Source organism: Austrofundulus limnaeus, unplaced genomic scaffold, assembly GCF_001266775.1.
Source record: "Austrofundulus limnaeus strain Quisiro unplaced genomic scaffold, Austrofundulus_limnaeus-1.0 Scaffold78, whole genome shotgun sequence".
Taxonomy (NCBI): Eukaryota; Metazoa; Chordata; class Actinopteri; order Cyprinodontiformes; family Rivulidae; genus Austrofundulus; species Austrofundulus limnaeus.
The window spans coordinates 689038-706042 of NW_013952480.1; positions in this window are offsets into that span (position 1 = coordinate 689038).

The following is a 17005-nucleotide window of genomic DNA, read 5'->3' on the forward strand; positions in this document are numbered from 1 at the left end:
AGAGAGAGAGAGAGAGAGAGAGAGAGAGAGAGAGAGAGAGAGAGAGAGAGAGAGAGAGAGAGAGAGAGAGAAGGGGGTATTATCTGTGTCAACAGAGTGGAAAATTTTAGAACTACTGAAGCACAGCTGTTCGGTTAAATCCTGGAGCAAAACTAATAAATTTGAGGTAAAATGTTGAATAATTACAACAGATGTCAAGTCTATTTGGCTTTAATGCTGTTGCTGTTTACTCACATCTGTCTCCATAATGTAGACTAGTATGGGATTAAAATTTGATTTCAGTGTAACTATGGATGGTCTTTTGTTCAAACAACAAACCTAAAATTGCTGTGAACCCAGTACAGTTTCCATGGCAGCAAAGTGAACCCCATTTTGCACTGATGTAAGTAAAAATGTGTACAACCCAAATTGCTCTGAAGTTTTCCTTTTCCATTCTGCTAGCTGCAAAAAGGAAAACGTGTTAGTAGGATGTAAAAGACATTCGTATGTGCTTGTTTCAAAAAGGAGCCTTGGCTGGAGCTGTGTTTCCAGTGTGGGTTCCGAAGACCAAAATGGAAACATACTGAGACATTTGTACGGATCCAGCTCTCTTAACTTGTGTACATTCTTCATCAGCAGTGAGCGCTTGCTGAATCAGAGCGAAGTTACATAACAAAGTTGCGAAACTAAAAAAATTCAGAACAAACAAAATGGTCATTGTTTTCTCAGTTGTACGATGGCTTTGCCTCAAGCTCAAATAGAAAAATAAAAATGGTCTGTTGTTTCTGCTGTAGGACACTTGAGTGATAGTTGCCCTTTTATGATATTTTGTTTGGTAGAAATCTGGTCTGGGAAAGGCGAGCCAACAGTTTGGCTCAGTGTGTGGGAATGGTTGGAATGATAGTATCACCACTTGCAACCTAATCCAACTTCTAATCATGAAGCAAGACGACCAAATTGACCAGAAACAGTGTGAGCACCAACATTAGGACATTTTCTGCTTGCCTCTGACTAAAATCAAACCATACACCAAAAATGATTTTGACGTTTGACAGAAAACATATCCCATCTCTTCGTTTGTCATCAAAATCAGCAATAAGTTTAGCATGAAACCAATGAAAACAATAGAAAACCAGGAGATGAGTACAACTGAGTCCTGAATGGGAAACCTGGGTAATTTCTGTAACAATCTTTTCCCCTTGTAGAGATATGATTTCTGAGATTGCCATCATTTTGTGTTGGTCTCTCTCCCAGTCTGAATCCATCTTATATATCTTAGCAATTTACAAGAAGGATTGTTTGACAAAAATTGTCTGCAACTCCCAAACTTGTTGGCAGCCTTTTCATGTGGCACCATTTGTGCCAGCAGCAAGCAAAGATTTCATTTATCAAGGTGAAACATGCTGAATGGAAAATACTGACTCATCCTCAGCCCATCGTGCTGACATTTGAAGTGAAATATCAGCTGAAATAATACTTGAAGTGAGTTCAGGAATGTTGATATGATAATAACTTTGGATGCAGACTTTCAAGTGTAGTGACTGGAAATTCTAAAATCTACTGTCAGAGCCAATATTATGTTTAATATGTACTTTTGTTCATGGGATCAAACTTCACTGTGATGAACAGCACATGTTTCAGTGGTGATTCAAGCAACAAAACTGTACTCTGTGACTCAAGCAAGGTGATTCAAGAACCACAAACCTACAGTACTTGGTGAGGGGCAGGCATGGATGCGAAGTTGTGATTTGGTAATGGAATTCTACTTTAGTGATGGAATTCTACTTTAGTAATACCTTACTCATTTTTTACAGAAAAAATTTAGAYGCATATTTTAAATGTAGGCTTCCCCAACGGCCTGAATTAATCTTTTACTCTGCAAGGAACAGTATAGTGATACTCCCTGTGCTGGTCAATTTTGTTATGAACCATTTGTTGGAGGTTTTGTGAGTAAGTTCGAGAACTCCTGTGTGGGTATTCTGGGGTTTTGGCTGTCATTCACTATCTCCTTGCAGTTCCTGTGTTGTGGGGCGGAGCCTAATGCCAGCAGCTGTGTTTTATCTTCCTGATGAAAATCTTCTGGTTGGCTGAGATCGCAACACTTCACAGGAACATTGGGCCTCATGCAATAACCGTTCGTACGCACAGACTTGTTCTTAAGTTGTGCGTACGAGTGGTTTTGGAGAATTTGTGGCATTCACCAATGTTTTCGTATTCTAAGATTTTTTTCAGATACGAACAAAATTCACGAGTGGTCCAGACCTGTCGTATATTTTACGAGCAGTCAGTCTGCTGTTATCCAGATGGATTTTCCTTCATAATAACTTTATATTTTGTTAGTTTGAAGATATTTTGAGTTGAAAATAAATHACACTCCATAATTATGTTGACAATAGGCTATTCTGCTTGAAGTAGAGTTATAATTTTAATGTAATAATTTAGACTAACAATATAAATTGTCCGTCTTGGCTGGGATCGGGTCGCGGGGGGCAGCAGCAGAGAGACCCCGCTCTCCCCAGCGACACCTTCCAGCTCTGCCTGGGGGACTCCGAAACGTTCCCAGGCCAGAGGGGATACATTATCCCTCCAGCGAGTCCTGGATTTTCTCCAAAGTBCCWGACATATTTTGAAAACATTTTAAAATGCTTATTTCAGAACCGCAACTGAGACCACCTGCAACCGCGTGTGGGTGGGGGGAGGGGGGTACGGTGCGCAGCGCTGTGGCTTCTGAATAAATGAAAATGATTTAACACCATTGTTTATACYTTTAGCAGCTCTTTTTATTCCACAGCTGACCTGCTAAAAATGACAGATTTTCTTTTCTGGATCTCTGACAGACGGACTTCAATCTCTGAACTCATAAAGTTCTTCTTTTTAGTTTTCGCTGTCATTTTCCTTAATGGACACTTCCTTGTATCTGAAGCAGGAAACATAGCCTTATATGGTGTTTTTGGGGTGGTAATTATGCTAATCTCCTCTTGCGTGCATGAGCAGCTGGATACAAAGAGGTGAAATTTACGCAGCTCATTTACACCCTTTTCCTGAAGATAGAAGAGTTTGTTGAATCTGACGTGGCATGTTCGTACGAACCCTTTGTAYGAACAAAAGTAAGAGAAATTTAGGGTAAGAATACAAACATGTTCTTGCATAAGGCCCATTGTCCCTAAATGGTACCATGTCCGACTTGTGTATCTTGTAAAACCTTCCCAGTGTTAACTCATTCCTTCTCAGGTGCTCTTACCTCTGTTGTTGCTCCCTGGATCTGCTCCTTGCCCCRGTTTGGTGGAAGTTTTTCCATGGTCACCTTGTACTCTGCTCTTGGAACTGCTTCCTACAACCAAAGCCATAACCGCTATCATATCCGCTAGCTTGATTCTAATGTAAGATATTAGTCCTCATAAGGTGCTGTACCCACTGTGAGAGCCCATGATTTTTGATCAGTACATATCTTGTTTCATGCGGATTAAACACCATCAAAGTTAGCTTTGTCTACTGGCCATTTTTTAAACAGAAATAAAACTATACAAAGAAACAGAAGCAGAATGGGTTTACTTTTATTTGGACCAACTTGKACTAAGTTATGGCCAAGTTCAGCACGGTTACACTAGGTTCTCCTGACTCTAGCAAACCTCAGAGTAAGATGAAAAAAAAATGTCGGTAGCTTCTATATTGGGACTGTGCTTGCCCTTCCATTCCCAAACATAACTCACTCAGCAAAAAATCACCATGTCTATATACTGTTGGGGCTTTGGGACTGAACGTTGATTACGCTCTTTCCCACAAAATGGGAACTAAAGATGATTTAGAGAGTTAGAGGGTGTTTTGTCCAGTGGGAAAACACTTTCCAAAGTATGCCTCTTGTTATGCTACACTGCCAGTTGTAAAACACTTTACAGTACAGACAAACTGATAAAAATCTGATGTGATAAATCAAACTATTCACAGATGTTCCTTCAGGACCCAGTTTAAACTAAATGTTTATGACTGTGCATGAGTCTGGACTAATTTAATGGTTTCTGCTTATCAATTCATTGTATGTTTGGGATCTATCAAGYGAAGTCATTCGAATGTGCAGACATGACGTGAGAAAGAACACAATTATAATGTGGTGCAAATTTTGTCCTGGTAAATGCTTTCAGCCATGACCATTGAGGCAAGCCTGACAAAAATCACTCWAACTGCCTGATTCTGTTCCCGCTGAAAAAAAAAAATTAAGGACAAGTGTATCCCTTGGCATGTCCACTGGACAGGAAACAATCATACAAACTTAAAAAAATAATAATAAAATAAATGTTCAAGGTCTGTTTAAAAAAACTGCAGATTTTATAAAATGGTTCTTCCCCCCCTAATTGTTTTTGGAAAGCATCTCCATCTATGTTTTGATTCAAAAGACAGAATCTACAAACCATATCAGCTATTAGGGAAAAATATGTAAATACTTTCAAATTGCAGTTGCTCAGATTGAGAAATATAAAACACATGCATGAGAGTGGGTTTGCCAGATGATTATGTTCTTTAAAAAAAGAATAACAAAATTGACTTGGTCCACAGATTTCATTAATGAAAGCTCATGCCTCTGCTGTGCAGCACATGCAGTTAAACTGAAATGTGTGTTTATAGCTACAAGTACATGCATGTGTTTATTTGGACCTCTTAGAATACAATGGTCAGCGCTACCTCAGCATTACTGAGGAGTTCAGAAGGTAGCGCAGATTGTCTTTTAGGCTCCGCCAGTGAAATCTCTAAGGCTTTACAGCAACTCATTGGCCCAGTGCTTCAAAACACTTCCCAAATCCTGGAGCTCACTCTGAGAGGGAACATCTGTGGGCTGGTGCAGGCTGCAGCTGAGAACAAACTGTGTGCAAAAGCAAGGCTGTGGTTTTGTGTTAAAATGATAAGCAGGTGGGTTATGATTTATGTCAACTAACGTTTAAATTTGGTATAATATGTGTAAATTCAATTGTACTTCCATTGCTGCCTGAGTGCAGTTGTATCTTGAGGATTTGTTTGGACAATTTTAAAGGACAAGGACAATTTTAAAACCACCTTCTGTTAGAAACCACACCATATTGTCTTGTGGGTTTTTTTCTTTGCTGAAGCTGCCTTATCAGAAAAATATAAATAAATTAAAAGTATAACATTACTTGAAGAATGTGACAACAGAGTCGTAGCTGTTTTGGTCATCCATCCATCATCTTTACCCGCTTTATCCTTCCAGGGGTTTGTCCAACAGTCACTGTGGGAACTGCAGTAAACCTAGCCTCCAAGCTGCGGCACCAGCACTCAATCGGCTTCGTTGTGCACACAAACGCTGTGAATTACGGTAATGAGGCTTGCAACACTTGCGAGGTGCTTTCAAAATAAAAGCTGAAGCTGAAATTGAATGGAAGCTGTATATGAATCAACAAAATTACTAGTGTTTCCACAAATAATTTACCCCCCCCCCCCATGCAGAGACCTGTAAATGTGTGTTAGAAAAAGAAATTGGACTCGGCTAATTAAAGACAGCTGATCATCTGCCTCCATCTCACGCTATCCCCTCCCTCCACTACTGTTATGAAATTAAATTATAATTAAGATTAATTGTATTTTTACTTTTACAACTGGTTTTTGTATTCATTTATTCCTTAAACATTTACTAATGTAAAAAAAATACAAACTGTTTTTTTTTTTCAGGAAACAAATCACGCATTATGCTGACACAAGAAAACTTCCAGATATTGGTACCCAACAGAAGCTACCGAATGGTGTTGCATTTCAAAATAAAACCCCTTGGAAAGTGTTCGTTGCCATTCTTTTTCTTTTTCATTTGCTGTCTTTATTGCAACTAAACGGCTAGTTGTCAGAGACTCACTTCGGCCTGACTCTAGAAGATCTCTAGATGTTCCTCAACATGTCTGAGCAACTACTGATGTAGCATTTCAAAATAATGGCACTCCCAATACTAACATTTTACAATTATGGTTCCCCCAAGTTTATGTCTTTATTGCAACTTAACGGCTAGTCTCAGTTTAGCGTGACTCTAGAAGTCCTCCAGATATTCCTCATCAATTATGAGCAAGTTCTGATGTAGCATTTCAAAAATAATGGCACTCCCAATACTTACATTGTAACGTTTTCTGCCCCTAAGTTGCTGTCTTTATTTTTTTTTTCAGTTTATTCACACAGATTCACATATTAGATAATACAACATTCACATAGTACATATACCCCAGTGTGTGAATCAGGTCTCCGAAAAGCTAATGAAAGCTTGTCAAGGAGCCTGAGTACATACAAGCTTGTTAATTTAAAATACTACTACACAAACATACATTCTTCATACATATCATTACACAACATAAACAACACAGACTGTACTATTTATGATTAGTCCATTGCAAATCCTACAAGTGGTCTCAGATATATAAAGAAAGCAGTTTGGTCTTTAACTGTTTTTTGAAGGTGGAGATTAATTTCAACTCTAAGTTCTTGTCAAGCTCATTCCAGACCTGAGGGTCCCTCCAAGCCAAACTTTGAGTGGTGATTCTAAGTCTTCTACTTTTAGCATTAATGAGATGTTATTACAACTAAACGACTAGTTGTCAGAGACTGTTCTCACTTCAGACTGATTCCAGAAGACCTCTAGATGTCCCTCAACAATTACGAGCAACTTCTGATGTAGCATTTCAAAAAATAGCACTCCTAATAGTTACATTGYAACTTTCTCTGCGCCTATGTTGTCTTTATTGCAACTAAACAGCTAGTTGTCAAAGACTGATATCATTTCAGCCTGACTCTAGAAAACCTAGATGTYCSTCAACAATTTTGAGCAGAGTCAACCTGAAGTGAGAGCAGTCTCTGACAACTAGCCATTTAGTTGCAATAAAGATAGCAACTTAGGGTAACATTAAAGGAACTATGTCAATAATGGGAGTGTTTTTATTTTTGAAATGCCACATCACAAGTTGCTCATAAATATTGAGGCACCTCTGGAGATCTTCTGAGTCAGCCTGAAGTGAGAACAGTGTCTGATAACTAGCCATTTAGTTGCAATAAAGACAGCAACTTGGGGGAACTATAATTGTAAAATGTCAGTRTTGKGAGTGCCATTATTTAGAAATGCTACAGCAGAAATTGCTCAGAAATGTTGAGGAATATCTGGAGGACTTCTAGAGTCAGTCTGAAGTGAGAGAAATATCCGACAACTAGCTGTTTAGTTGCAATAAAGACAGCAATTTAGGGGCAGAGAAAGTTATAATGTAATTATTGGGGGTGCTTTTATTTTGAAATTCTACATCAGAATCTATTCATAATTGTTGAAGAGCATCTGGAGGTCTTCGAGAGTCAGCTTGAAGTGAGGCCAGTCTCTGACTACTAGCCATTTAGTTGCAAAAAAGACAGCAACTTGGGGGGGTGGGGTGGGGGGATAATTGTAAAATGTCAATATTTGGAGTGCCATTGTTTTAAAATGCTACATCAGGAGTTGCTCAAAAATGTTGAGGAACATTTGGAGATTTTCTAGGGTCAGTCTGAAGTGAGAACAGTCTCTGACAACTAGACATTTAGTTGCAAAAAAGACAGCAACTTAGGAGCAGAGAAAGTTATATTGTAGGTATTGGGAGTGCTTTTATTTTGAAGTGCTACATCAGAAGTTACTCATATTTGTTTAGGAACACCTGTAGGACTTCTAGAGTCAGTCTCAAGTGAGACCAGTCTCTGACAACTAGCCGTTTAGTTGCAATAAAGACAGCAACTTAGAGTAACATTAAATGTAATATGTCAATAATGAGAATGCCTTTATTTTAAAATGCTATATCAGGTATTGCTCATAATTGTTGAGGAACATCTGGAGGTTTTCTAGAGTCAGCCTGAAGTGAGACCAGTCTGTAACAACTAGCATTTTAGTTGCAATAAAGACAGCAAATTGGGGGAACTATAATTGTAAAATGTCAGAATTGGGAGTGCCATTATTTTTGAAATGCTACATCAGAACTGGCTCAAAATTGTTGAGGCACATCTGGAGGACTTTTACAATCACCCTGAAATGAGAGCAGTCTCTGACAACTAGGCGTTTAGTTGCAATAGAAACAGCAACTTAGGAGCAGAAATGTTACAATGTAAGTATTGGAAGTGCCATTATTTTGAAATGCTGCATTAGAACTTGCTCAAAATTGTTGAGGAACATCTGGGGGAATTCTAGAGTCCAGTCTTTGACAACTAGCCATTTAGTTGCAATAAAGACAGCGATTTAGGGGCAGAGAAAGTTATAATGTAAGTATTGGGAGTGCTTTTATTTTGAAATGCTACATCTAAAGTTACTCATAATTGTTGAGGAACATCTGGAGGTCTTCTAGAGTCAGCCTGAACTGAGAGAATTCTATGACAACTGGCCGTTTAGTTACGATAAAGACAGCAACTTACGRTAACCTTAAAGGTACTATGTCAATATTGGGAGTGCTTTTATTTTGAAATGCTACATCAAAAATTGCTCATAATTGTTGAACATCTGGAGGTCTTCCAGAGTCAGTCTGAAGTGAGAGCAGTCTCTGACAACTAGCCATTTAGTTGCAATAAAGATGGCAACTTGGGGGAACCCTAATTGTAGAATATCAGTATTCGAGTGCCTTTATTTCTGAAATGCTACATCAGAAGTTGCTCAAAATTGTTGAGGAACATCTGGACATTTTCTAGAGTCATGMAGAAGTGAGAGCAGTCTCTGATAAGTAGCCATTTAGTTGCAATAAAGACAGCAATTTAGGGGCAGAGAAAGTTTAATGTAAGTATTGGGAGTGCTTTTATTTTGAAATGCTACATCAGAACTTGCTCAAAAATGTTGAGGAACATCTGGAGGTCTTCTAGAGTCAGCCTGAAGTAAGCCCAGTCTGTGACAACTAGCCTCTTAGTTGCAATAAAGACAGCAACTCAGGTGCAGAGAAAGTTATAATGTAAGCATTGGGAGTGCTTTTATTTTGAAATGCTACATCAAAAGTTACTTGTAACTGTTGAAGCACATCTGGTGAACTTCTAGAGTCWGCCTGAATTGAGACCAGTCTCTGACAACTAGCCGTTTAGTTGCAATAAAGACAGCAATTTAAGAAGAAAAAGAGACAACAAACACTTTCCAAGGGTTTTTATTTGAAATGCAACACCAATCGGTAGCTTCTTTTGGTTGCCAATATCAAGAAGTTTTCTTATGTCATCCTAATGTGTTAATTGTTTCCTGAAAAAAATCAGTTTGGAATTTTTATTTTTCATTTAATTTTTTTTGGCTTTAGTAAATATGTAAGGAAAAAATAAATACAAAAAACAGTGGTATAAGTAAAAATATAATTAATCTTAATTTAATTACTTAACAGTAGTGGAGGGAGGGGATAGGGTGAGATGGAGGCAGATGATCAGCTGTTTTAATTAGCCGAATCCTTTTTTTTTTCCAACACACATTTACAGGTCTCTGAATATGGGGGGCAGGGGGGGGGGTTGTTTGTGGAAACACTATTAGGGTTTTTTTTTTTTTTTTTGGTTCAATTACAGCTTCAAGTCATTTTCAGTTTAAGCTTTTATTTTGAAAGCACCTTGCAAGGGTCGCAAGCGGGATTACCATAATGCACAGCATTTGTGTGCACAGCAGAGCCAATTGAGTGCTGGCACCGTGGCTTGGAGGCTAGGTTTACCGCAGTCTGTGGGAGGAGTAGGGGTACACCCTGGACAGGTTGTAAGTCTATCACAGGGCCACATAGAGACAAACGATACACCATATTGCCAAAATTATTGGCTCGCCTTGACTCACATATGAGCTTAAGCAACATCCTATTCCTAATCGATGGGGTCCAATATGACGTTGGTCAATCCTTTGCAGCTAGAACAGCTTCAACTCTTCTAGGAAGGCTGTCCATAAGGTTTAGGAGTGTGTTTATAGGGATTTTGACCATTCTTCCAGAAGCACATTTGTGAAGTCACATACTGATAGTTGGACAAGAAGGCCTGGCTCTCAGTCTCCGTTCTAAGTCATCCCAAAGGTGGTCTATGGGGTTAAGGTCTGGACTCTGTGCAGGCCACAATCAAGTTCATCCTCACCTGACTCTGCCATCCATATCTTTATGGATCTTGCTTTGTGTACTGGTGCACAGTCATTTGGATGGGTAAGCAAATACTTTTGGCAATATAGTGTATAAACATTTCACTCTCTCACTCACACCAAAGGGCAGTTTAGAGTTATCAATTAAGACTGTGTTTTTGGTCTGTTGGAGGAAACTGGAGTACCCAGAGAAAACCCACATAAGCAAGAAGAGAACATGCAAACTACCCAGAAAGGTCCCCGGTAGGATTCAATCCGGCAACCTTCTTGCTGAGTAGCAACAGCTCTACCAACTGAGTCGTGCTGCCAGTTAGATAAATTAAATTAAAAGCATAGCATTTGTTGAAAAAAGTGCACATTACCAGCCACGCTTCATGACCAGCTTATGTCAAGAAATGACAGGGTCATTGGTTTTTTGGTCAAACTTGACCAACCTCATGCAATATCATGAGATGTGTTGTGAATGACGTTAAACAAGTACCGTAATACCACCCCAAGTAATGTCCAAGGATAACCAAGCTTTTGTGTCATTGCCCGAATTATCAATACCTTAAGCAGATGGCAGGTTTTTGGCATGTGCAATAACGCACAATAAACAAGGTCTTTGTGAGTGAAACATAAAGACTTATATGAAAACACACTTTGTACTTAGACTGCAAGTATTGTACACAGAAACCCATTTGCTCAAATTAACCACATGCTGACATACTGTTGATTCATTGCACATACACACCTCCCACTCGAGTTGCACTTGGAGCCAAGAATAACTGTGCCTGACTGCTTAAGCAGATTCAACCTATCTGTTCCCAACAGGTGTGCTGACTTCCATCCAGAACTTCTCTGTAAACAGAAAAGGGATGTATATTTAAACTGGTCCCAACCAAAGAGAGCCAAGGAAAGCAGGACTTTGTACCCACCTCAACAAACAGCTCAATTAACGGGACTTACCGTTGATTTCTTGGTTGAAGTTACTGTGGAAATATTTGGACAATAGCTGCTATCAACATGAATTACCACCGACATGTTTGTACATTTAAAAAAGGCAAAGAATGTATGCTAAACTTAGTGAAACCAAAAGAACACAAATAAAAAAGGAATTGGGAAACAAAGAAAAAATGCAGGGAAGATTAAAGCAGGGGGCACATTTTATGAGTGTTGCGTGAATGTTAATAACGAATGTTCTTGGTGGGAAACATGTTGAAGGCTCGCCACCCTCTTGTTTGCGGTTTTCTCAAGGCCAAGTAGATCCAGCCTAACCTATCTCTTTTTCATAAACAAAGCCCCAGTTTTCCTGTTCACATGGAAAAAAAGGAGGGGAGAGAGGGATGGGAAGAATGAGTGGAGGTAACCCTAGCCATCGAGGTGGCCTTTTGGTTGGGCCTGAATCCTACTATTCCCCCTCCTAAATCTCTCAGGCTCGCTCACTTTCACAGACACATACAAGCATAGTGCGAGGCATTCTGCATGTTGGTTGGTGGGGTGGGATCGGGGCACAGCTAGGATCTCTTCCTCTTTTTGACCACACTTAGTTATTCGCCTGTGGCTTGTGTAGTTAAGAAAATAAAGCAGCACTACGGCTCTTTTYGGGTTTGAGCAGTATATGAAGCATATGTCCTCCAACACAGGAAGGCAAAATCCAAATCAAGGAATTTAGCTGAGCTCCTAAATTCCCCTCGACTACAGCATGGATCACTTTTAGTCCAAAAAGTGATTATCTCTTACAAATTGTTTGCTATGCTAAATTGCTGCATATAGGGTTTGTCTGTGACTGTCTGACAGGAGCATTTTTCTCTGTCTGTGTCTGGGATCCACTTTCATGCTGCTCTCTTCATCACAGAGTCCTGCTTTTTTCCTCTTCGTTCAATCTTCGTCTTTCTCAATTTCKGTCTCTCTCTGTGGGACACTGTGCAGGCAATTTGCTGCAAAGATGTGGATGGAATTTATTTACATATTTACAGGGCTCAGACTAATAAATGTCTCCCAATTAACATTCAGCATCTGTGTAAATATCTCACACACACACACACACACTGTTGTGGTGATATCCTCTGAATGCATGACGATATTCATTATGGCTGGCTACAAACTTAACACTGTAATTAACATTGCTGCAGAGTGTGTTTTTAGCTGAAGACTGAGGTCTGATTTTTCAAAACAGCACAGTCTTGGTAAATTCGTAATGTGAATTTGTTAATGCAAGCTAAGTTTAGCTTGTACTCAAATCCATGACTGTCTTTTTCGAACAATCCATTTTTCCTCCAAATGTCTTCATTCTCCCACGTCTGATGTGGACCTCATTAATCCAGACAATATTTTTTATGTGTGTTGATCATTACTCAACCAAAGTTACTTGGAGGTCTGATGCACCAAGGTTTGAACCTGAYAATCTTTTATAAAGGTTGTGTGACGAAACCACCATGCAAACCTCCCAGCAATAAGGTAATACGGGACTTCCAGATCCAGACTGACAAACAATTGCAGCCTAACAAACTGTTGAATGAACCGCAGATGAAGCCAGCAGTGATAGATGTTGCAATCCCATGCAATTGTAACATCAAGAAGAAAGAACATGAGAAGCTGGAGAAACACTAATAACTGAAAGAGGAAATAGAGAAGTTGTAGAAACTCAAGGCCTCACTGGAGCACTCATGGTTGTGACACCCCCAAACTGAAAGTGTGGCTCCAACAGATCTCAAGAACAACCTTAAASAACTCTGAGTGTCATGATAGGAACAGCAGAACCCTCAAGATCCTGGGTCTCTGGTCAAGGACCTGAGCTTGAAGTGAAGTGAACAAGAATATGGACAAAGAAACTAAGACTTAGATCCAGTGGACACCAAAAAATGTAAACAACAGTGATCTGATAGGGGCTGTTTAAAAAAGTGTTGAGTTGCCCTTTGAGATTTGAAGAAAAAATGTTAAGTATTGTCTCTTCTAGTAGAAAATTCATGACCATGTGTGTCTTCCTGTCTGTAAAATTTCCAAGCAGCCGACTTCATCATTTCATTGAAGGGAAAAGTTCTGCCGTTTCTTCCCTTTCAGTCATCATTTATGGCTTACTGACTGCACCTATCAAAAGTGGGAGTGGGAGTGTTACTCGATGACCTGAGAGATTTGCAGGATCTCTGTTTCTGACAAGTTAAAAAAAGTGCTGAAACTCCAGGAACTGTGTAACAGAACATTTTTTTGTGGTTGTGAAGTCGTAACATTTTRAAACCTTGATATACCTTGAAACCAGGAAATAATCTATTCCTAGAGGTCAATGTAAACTGCACTGTAATTGCTTAAATTCCAATTTACTAGAGTTAAAGTTGAGGCCAAAAGTAGCTCTCGTTTTCATTTTTTAAGATTATTTAAGAAATATTCAAATATATTAAATTAGTATGTTAAATACAGCATACCACTAAGGCATTTGCAGACCCTCTTGCCTTTACCTTAAACTTGATCCAAGTGTGACTAAAGATTTCACAATTTCTCAACACATGTCTCTCTGGATTTAACCTTATAAATATAATTATTCCCTGACTTCAATCACAAAAGCAGTCTCAAAAGTCAAACATGCTCATTGCTAATGGGCTTTGGCAGCTAAAAACTACAACAGAGAGCTCTCTAGTTACCACAGCTGCACTGTGCACAGTTCGGTTTGGGAAACCAATTTGGAGAGAAACATCCAACGCAGCAATGATATCCAGTGAAATTGACGTGAACTAGACTCCTCCAGCCAGTGCACACTGACAGTGATGAAAAAGAAAAACAAAAAGCTGGAGGGAAAGAGTGGAATCGCAGAGGAAATTAATATCTTACAGTAACACGTGGTGTGAAAGAAAGAAATGTCTCTCTCTCGCTGACCTTCTAGTGTTTTTCATTCCTATTTTCTCTACCCTTCCTGTCAGCCGTCCCTCTCCACCTCACACTARCACTCAATGCTGATTGAAATATGCAAGTGTATTAGTCTGGGAAATAGGATCAAGAGGCTTTGGGAAGGAAAACGTGCTCAGGCTGGGCCTACAGTGCTTAAACACTGCAGCCCAAACACACTTTCCAGCAAAAGATTTATGTTAAGTTAAAGTATACGACTACAGCTCTGCTGTTTTGAAAACACAAAGACAAAATGATGAAGTTGAAACATGACTTTTTTTATTGTTTTTTGTTCAAGAGTGACACGATAATTTTAGTAATTTACAGGCTCAAAAGTGCACTGACTAAATCTTTGCCTTGACTGGTAGTTGAAGTAAAATCAAATATTTTTTAATATCTACAATTATCATGAAAGCTTTGAATAAAAAAGTGTTTCTTCATTCCAGTTTCTAAAATTAAATAGGTGGAAATCATCTGAGCCATGCTAGCAATTATTCAAGATGTAGTGTGAAATAAATAGCTGTAGAAAGGTTTTGGGTGGGCCACTTCAAACGCTGTCAGTGTTCTGGCCAAGGAAAAAATGTTTTTATTTAATGGTGGTGATATAATGATTTTCATGTCACGTTTTCAGAGTGTTGCTAAAAAAATGACAATGCACAATGCTGCTCACCAGCTCACTCAGGCAGGTTGTGAGTAAAACCTCTAAAGCACCTTTATGTTAATTTATATRTGTTCATAGGAAGATGAATAGTAAAACAATCCTTTCAGCTGCTTTTAAGGTGAGCCATGTGGTATGATGCTCTTCTARCATCACACTGACAACATATTAAGCATTTCATAAGTGCCCAACTTGTGGAAATTGTGGTATTACATCCAGTTTTCCAAGGCTCTGTGGAGGTTTGCTGCTGCTGTTCCTGACTAATTKTTTTGCAGTTCACTGAGAGTTCGGTGGGCGGAGACTRGATGGACTCACCTGTGCATYGTCTGCTCTGATYAAGCCTGAGAGTATTTCRGTTGCCTTCTGAGATCCATCCGACGTGGGATTATTCAGTTGCCATGGTACTGTTTAAGAGAGCCTCAGTTTAATTCTTTGAGAAAACCTATTTAACCCTTGTTGTATTTTTWCTTCACCTACCTTGTGTTCAGGCTGGACTGTCCTGATCCTCCTGGTGACTCCAKGTTTGGTCCTCGTCCAGACTGTTTGGTTTTTTCACTTCAAGATTGAAGTGATTCRTTGTCCTCCGCCCTGCCTCTCTCTCTTTCACGGAAATCTGCAAGAGACACAATTGGAAATTACCTGTGCTAGATTCCTAACAAAGAACCTTCAAACCTCCTCGTCCTTGTCAGTCTTCTCACCTGGATCTTGTAAGGAAAACCAACAATTAAAACATTCAACAACTTCAAACATTTACCTGAAAACATCATCCTAAACCATTTTTCCCCCTTTTCAGCAAAGAAACCTGGACCAATTCACTTTATAATAAACTCACTTACCTTTTACCATTTTTGTCTTTGTCCTGTGTTCCTCATCAGTTTAAGTTGTTTTTGGATACTCTTAAAAGAAAAAACAAATCCAATTACTTTTGCTTCTATTTTTAGCAACCTTTTTTTTGGATAAATGAGCCTCTCAAGGCAATTAAGAGGTGCAAAGAGGTGCTTGGGTATAACTCATTTTTATGGAAACCTCCACTGTGCCCGTCACTCTTTCCTTTGCTACGTCCACACCTTGAAAAACACAGACCAACTAATGAGTGATTTTTTTTTCACCCAATGAATGTTAGCAACCATCAGTTTCTAACTTGTTTTTAAAACTGATAATTATGTAACAGTTGTGTGAGAAGTTCACATGACTTCCAGATTATGTGGTTAATTTAAGCCTTTCAACAATATAATTCCACTTTTGTATTGAACTCAAATGGGGATTTTCCATTGTGTGGACCAGGCAAATGTCCACACAACAAAAGGTCCTCAAAAGCATATCAAAATACATCCAAACATGCCAATACAAGGACAAACAGGTGCGCCCTACCAAGTCCCCCCCCCCCCCCACACCATTTCCTCACTAGTTTTAGCCATACCTTCTACTGACATCTTTTACCGTTAGTCCAGTCAGCACTGGAAAACCAAACAAAGCCTGACACAGCACTCCTTTACATTGCTCAATGATGTCATGGTACCTTACCCACCTTTCTCTCCATTTGTCACAAGTTGGTGAACCATGGGCAGGTCTTGGTGTTTGTACAAATCAGTGATGCTTTTTGGAGTCTAGGTAGTGACGGAGTGTATTTTTTTAATGAAGACTCCTCCTCCTCGTCCTGTGAATGCCTACCAGGTCATGCTGCACTGGAGGTTGGTGTGAATAGGGGTTTATGTCTTTGAACAATCCTCCCTTTGAGATCTCATTGCCATTTTCATCACAGCAGATCAAGTGTTGAAGAAAGGCGTTACCATCATGCTGACTGGTGCCTGGGGTCTCAGATGTAATAGTAAATTTGTTCTTCCTTCAGGTTTTTTAAGCATTTTAAAATTTTAATTGGTAGAGACTGTATAATACACCTTATATTTTTTTTCTGTAATATAGAGTTGTAACATAGATTTGTGRATATAACTACTTTTCACAAGTGTTGTGCCTGAGTTTGTAATGTTTGAACCCTTAGACTGTATAAGTATTAAATTCTGATTGTGTAAGTTTTCCTTTTTACATGTTCACAAGAAAATGGCAGTAAAAAGGTGCTGAAATTGCTCTTGCCCGCCTGTCATTCTTGGGTCAAAACACAAACACMCAACCATTTCTCTATCATCACAGTTTGTTGTGGTTGTATTCTGTAGCTTCTTCTGAGCTCAACAGAACCCCAGGAACTAAGGTGCAACCATCTTGCCAGGCCTTGTGACAGATTTTCTTGTTCCAAAGAATACAACCTGTTCRTTATGGCTTTACTGCATGAAGGTCTTCTCATGGTCTGACACCCTTATGCCATGAAAACCTTAGACAATCCATCTCCAGGTTCAGACATACTGTATGTTGAGGAGCTCAGTCATTCAAAAGGCTTTGGAGTAGAGCTGGTTCTCCACATCAGAAGTAGTCATCTGAAGTGGTTTTGTCATCTGACCAGG